Source organism: Arachis ipaensis, chromosome B8 (genome assembly GCF_059453495.1).
Source record: "Arachis ipaensis isolate K30076 ecotype BB chromosome B8, ASM5945349v1, whole genome shotgun sequence".
In the NCBI taxonomy this organism is placed as follows: Eukaryota; Viridiplantae; Streptophyta; class Magnoliopsida; order Fabales; family Fabaceae; genus Arachis; species Arachis ipaensis.
In genome coordinates this window covers 18,385,638-18,391,217 of record NC_142443.1, presented here as the reverse complement: position 1 = coordinate 18,391,217, position 5,580 = coordinate 18,385,638, and the positions used below count along the sequence as shown (strand labels likewise).

The window sequence follows — 5,580 nt, the reverse complement described above, 5'->3', positions numbered from 1 at the left end:
ATTTGATCACTGGTAAAAACTCATACAGCAAACTCTCTCTTGTTGATTTGAGGAACTGTTTAATTTAGCCAACTCAGATTCAAGTGCCACTTCTCAGTACCAATTTAGCATTACCGGTTTTGAGCTCTATAATGAATAGGTCCTGTTCTCTTTTACTTACTGTATACAACTTTTCTGATATCTACTATTTGCTTCCTGGTTTTGGTTGGCATTAGATTATCAAGGCTTTTTTCTTAAATGTTCTTGCAGGCTAGAGATCTTGTCTTGATCTTGCTATGACTCCTTCACATTGAGGTAAATATTTGTTATAGAATTTCGTAGCAGACAACACGTTAGTTTATTAGTTATGTATTTTTAGTTTTTTACTGACTTTCTTAAGTTCCTTTCCAGCAGTAGCATCTATAGTTAAGTTCCTTTCCAGCAGTAGCATCTATAGTTGTAAAGACGGTTCTCATGATGTTTTATTTAACACAATAATGATTGTGGGGTATGGGTGGCAACCTGGATGACAAAACTACAGGAAGACGTATAGTTATACAATAAATGTAATTTTCTTTGAAAAAGTATACGTTACCAACACTTAAGTCTGCCAACTATTACCAACAATAATTAATAATTAAAAAAATAACACTATTGAATAAATAATTAAAAAATTAAAAAAATTTGAATTTGAATAATTCTGTTCAAAATTTACCCTAATTTTATTTTGCTTCCACCCATCCCTAAACCTTACCCTCTCTGCGTTGTGCCTCTTTCTTCTTCTTCTTCTTCCCTCCTCAGCGCCGACGTTGTCTCGTTGAGAACGCCACTTTACTCAGCGCGGCCTCGCCTCTTTCTCCCTCGCCTCACTGTCCTCCATCGCGCCGCACCTCCCGTCCTCACGTCGCTCTCCTCAACCGTGCCTCAGTGGGCACGTCCTTCCTCTTGTAGTCCTCCACCCGCCGCGGCCCAACTGCCGCAGCATCGTCGCACCGCCCTTTCATCGAAGGCATGCTCGCCACCCCAGCTCCCTGATGGCCTCCTCCCTGCTTGCCACCGCGCTTGCGACCCTGCTCGCCACAACGCACGCCCACCAACATGGTAACTACTTCCTCTTTGCAGTGCTGTTTCAACTTTCAATTTTTATGTTCCTCATGTCAGTAATTTTTCAGTTCTATTTCTTTCAGTTCAAAGTAAATAGTTATTTTATTTATTGGGTTGCAGGTGTTCTTTTTACGTTATTGGATTTTTTAAGTTGGCTTTGCGATTTTTGTATGTTTTGAAATTTCAATTTTCTTCCTGTTAGTTTTGCTATAAATTAAAACAAATTATTTGTTTGCAGTTTCATATTTTAATATGATTTTTGTAAGCTAATTTGTAAGACAGTATGCCCATATTAACTTCTTAGATCACTTAAATTTTACAACTTTTCCAAAGATCATAAGGATCAAGGATCATGGGAATCAATGGAGGGTCTATTCTACTGTTCTACAAATCTTGTTCCTCTAACCCCAATAAGGTTCTTGGAGAGAGTAGCAAGTTTTTGCAGGGAGAGAACATCACTTGTTTATGGTTCTTTGGAGTATAAATAGGGTGAGACACATCAAAAGTGTTTGAAACTTGTACTAAGAAAAATATTAAGAAGCATCCTTAAATTCTTTAAGGTAAATGGATTCAATCATTATGCTATTATATATTCAATGTTGTTTTGTTGCAACATTATCACCTAATGTTCCAGCAGAAGTATGAGCTGCATTTTGCAATCCCAATGGCTGGATCCATTATCTTCACCTTGAATTCACGCCTCGATGCATCCATGGTTTCAGTCCCGCTGGAGTATTCACAAGCTAAGATCCTCTTTGTAGACTACCAACTGCTCGAAGTTGCGCACAGCGCATTGGACCTGCTATGCAAAAGAACATCATCAAAATTGCCAATTCTAGTCCTAGTTGCTGACTCTGATTCTGATTCAACAATTGACACTTCTTCAATTAGTTATGAGTATGAGATGCTACTAGCAAATGATGAAAAAGGATTTGAAATAGTTAGGCCAAAGAGTGAAATGGATCTATAAGTGTTAATTACACCTATGGAACCACATCAAGGCCTAAAGGAGTAGTTTATAGCCATAGAGGCGCATATTTGAACTCGCTCGTGACAGTTCTACTATTTCGAATGGATCTCTTCCCGATGTATTATGGACAGTTCCTATGTTTCATTGCAATGGATGGTGCCTTCCTTGGGGCATGGCAGCGCAATTCGGAACCAATATTTGTCTTAGGAAGGTAAAGTCTAAGGACATTTTTGATAATGTGACAAATTACAAGGTTACACAATTGGGGGGAGCTCCTAAAGACGTGATCCAAGTGTAGCGGATAGAAAGTTATTTTTTGTTTAGCTAGTTGTATATTAATGATATAACAATTTTTTAAACGATGTAGTTTTATCCCCCTAACAAAATATAAAGTTTTTGCATTACTTTTGGTCATGATGAATTCCTAATTCTACAATGATGCAAATTATAGGATAAGTTGAATGAGTAATATGATTTCTTTCATTACATCTCAACATGATGACAATTTATAGTTATAGGATCTCTATAACCAAACAGACGTAATAAACAATTGAACTTACATTGATGTAAACATGTTTAAAGGAAAACTGAGGCGCTTGGAAAAATCATGTGCAATGTGCACATTCATATAAACTTTTGAGAATATGTCTACATGGATGAATAAACTATGTTTCTTGATGTTTAAAAAAAGAATCTAACAAATCCTTTTAAGAGTATAAATCACTTAATCTAAAAAAACTTGAGAATCCAACAAAAAACTATTTGATCATAGCACTCTTCATGCTAGCAACCTCTTGATCACACTCCCTAAGATGGAACTTCAGTTCCTCTATCTGACTTGCTTGAGAGACTAGTTATAGCTTCCTTCATGTGCTCTTCCAACTTCTCATACTTAGTGCGAGCAGCCACAATTTTCCTATCTTATAACAAAAGATACATCCATTAAAGACACTTCCAAAAATATTTTAAACAGAAGACATATCCATTAAAGACACATTTAACAGGAGACACATTCATTAAAGACACACCTAAATAAATTTTAAATATAAGACACATTCAATAAATACACATCCATTAAAGACACATCTAATAGTAGACACATTCATTAAAGACACATCTATTAAAGACACACCCACACCCCTGTTTGTGAAAATCATTTAGTCAGAAGACACATCTATTAAAAACACTTCCAACAGAAGATACATTCATTAAAAACACATCCAAATAAGTTTTAAACAAAAGACGCATCTAATAGAAGACACATCCATGAAAGACACATCCAAGTATTAACTGGTTAAAACAAAACAAGTATTTAACAAAAGTAAAAAGATATCTTCTAAAGAAGCACTCCTTAACATATCAAGAAAATTAGATATCTCTATTGTCTTCATTTCTACCAACTTCTACTTGTATGCTAATTAATCAAACAAAGCATCTTAAGAACCTATAAAAGAATAATTTAACGAAAAATAATGGCTCCACCAAGCTAGTACCATTTCTACCTAAATGAATTCAAAGTACACAAGAGAATGTTATGACATTCTAGTTCTTGTTCCGAAGAACATACAAGTTGGCTTTCAACAAGTTTTTTTTATCATCTCATCATTTGTAAGATCAGGTGAGGCAAGAGTCTTATCAAGTCTTTCTCTATACTGCACAATCTTTTGTTTTTTCTCCATCTATGTATCTCCCAGAAAATTGGAACAATCCTTCTCTCAGGATTTCATGTCAAATCAACCATTTACAAGTTCTTACTTTACTCCTAAATCAACAACAGAAGAAATTCACCATAGTTATAAATAAAGACTAGTAAACCATATTAACACAGGGAACCATATCAACAAAAAACTATTAATTCACAATTTCTATTTTTCTAAATGAAACATGCAATAGACACAGCACCGTTGATGAATAAATCTCAACTCCAATGTAATGTTCACAAATGAACCCAAGACCCACTTACCTCTTGTTGTTGCACCGGTGTCGGAGGGAAGACACACTGCGAGGGGGCTCGAACTTGAGATAGGGAGCGACGCTGGGAGGGTGATGTAGTGGCCAAAGAGTTGCGGGGATGCTATTGTCTCCACGAGGCCGGAAGAGTCCAGCCGCAGCGTGTCTTGTGGCGGAGCTACTAGACGGCGTTGTGATGAAGGTTTCACGTGTGAATGCGTCTTCAAGGCGCATCCGACGACAACATGCAGCCGAGCCGGGGTCACTTGGGCGGATGTGGGACCGTTCTTGTTAGTGGCGGCGTTTGGTTTCCCGGCGGCGTTGACTCTGGTGACGAAGGCGACTGGGGAAGACGGCAATCCACCGTGCTATGCGGCGCTGCAAGTGGAGATGGGGAGTGAGGGTGTGTCTCAACGGTAAGAACAAGTGAAGAAGGGGTAAAGTAGGGTTACAAGGGTAAACAAGTGGCATTAGGATTAACCTAGGTTAATTTAGGATGTGGATTTTTGAATAAGTGGGCTTTGTGAACGAGCCAATAAACATTGGCAGACACTGGCAGATTTCATGTTGGTAACGTAGCACGGTTCATTTTCTTTTGCTAAAACAAAAAATAGTACTTCATTTGCTAATGTGTATGGTTTTGTTGGTAACCTAAAATATTTATATTTTTTAGGTTAATGATAGTACAATGATGCGAATTGCGTTGGATTTGATTCTAAGGCCTCACAACTTGTTGCATATATATAGACATACACACACGCCCTCACTAATTATACACGGTAATAATTAGTCAATATTTTTAAAGAAGATACTTGTTACAATTAGGTGAAAATTATGCCATTATATTTTATTAACCTTTTTTATTAATTAAATAAAGATACTTGTCCAATATATATATTATCTATTTTAATTATATGTCAATATTTTTAAAAAAGAGCTAAAAAAAGATATATAAATATATATAATATTATTGCTATATAAAAATTAGATATAAAAAGATATGTTACTGTAATAAAATATTATACTATAAACAATTATATTTATCAATTAATTTTATTGATATACTATATCTATAATATTATCATATGTTTTCGCAAAGAATATATATATATATATATATATATATATATATATATATATATATATATATATATATATATATATATATATATATATATATATTACATAAAATCGAGTTCTCAAATCTTAATACATAAAAATAGAAATCGAGTTATTATCATTATATATTACAAATATGTAATTTCACAAAATAACTCATTTAATAATTTTTTATTCTTTATTGTCATTGTAGGTGTAATTTTCATAAATTACAGTAAATTTTTTATTTATGTATACACATATATTAATTTTGTTAAATAATTCTAAATATTTTTTTATTTATGCATACATATATGTTAATTATACATAAAAATATTTAAATCACATATATTAATAATTTTTTTATTATAATTATTTTCTTATATATATATTTGATTATTTTTTATTCTACAATTGTGTAATAATTTTTTATTTTTTATATCCATGTATATTCTCCGATTTCATTCATACGCATGATT

At 33.9% G+C, this 5,580-nt stretch overlaps 1 pseudogene; it reads left to right on the top strand.

Annotated features, from left to right (window-relative positions):
- The first annotated feature begins 1,409 nt into the window (after nucleotides 1-1,409).
- Nucleotides 1,410-2,351, top strand: LOC148547347 (isovalerate--CoA ligase AAE2 pseudogene; annotated as a pseudogene).
- The last annotated feature ends 3,229 nt before the right edge of the window (nucleotides 2,352-5,580 follow it).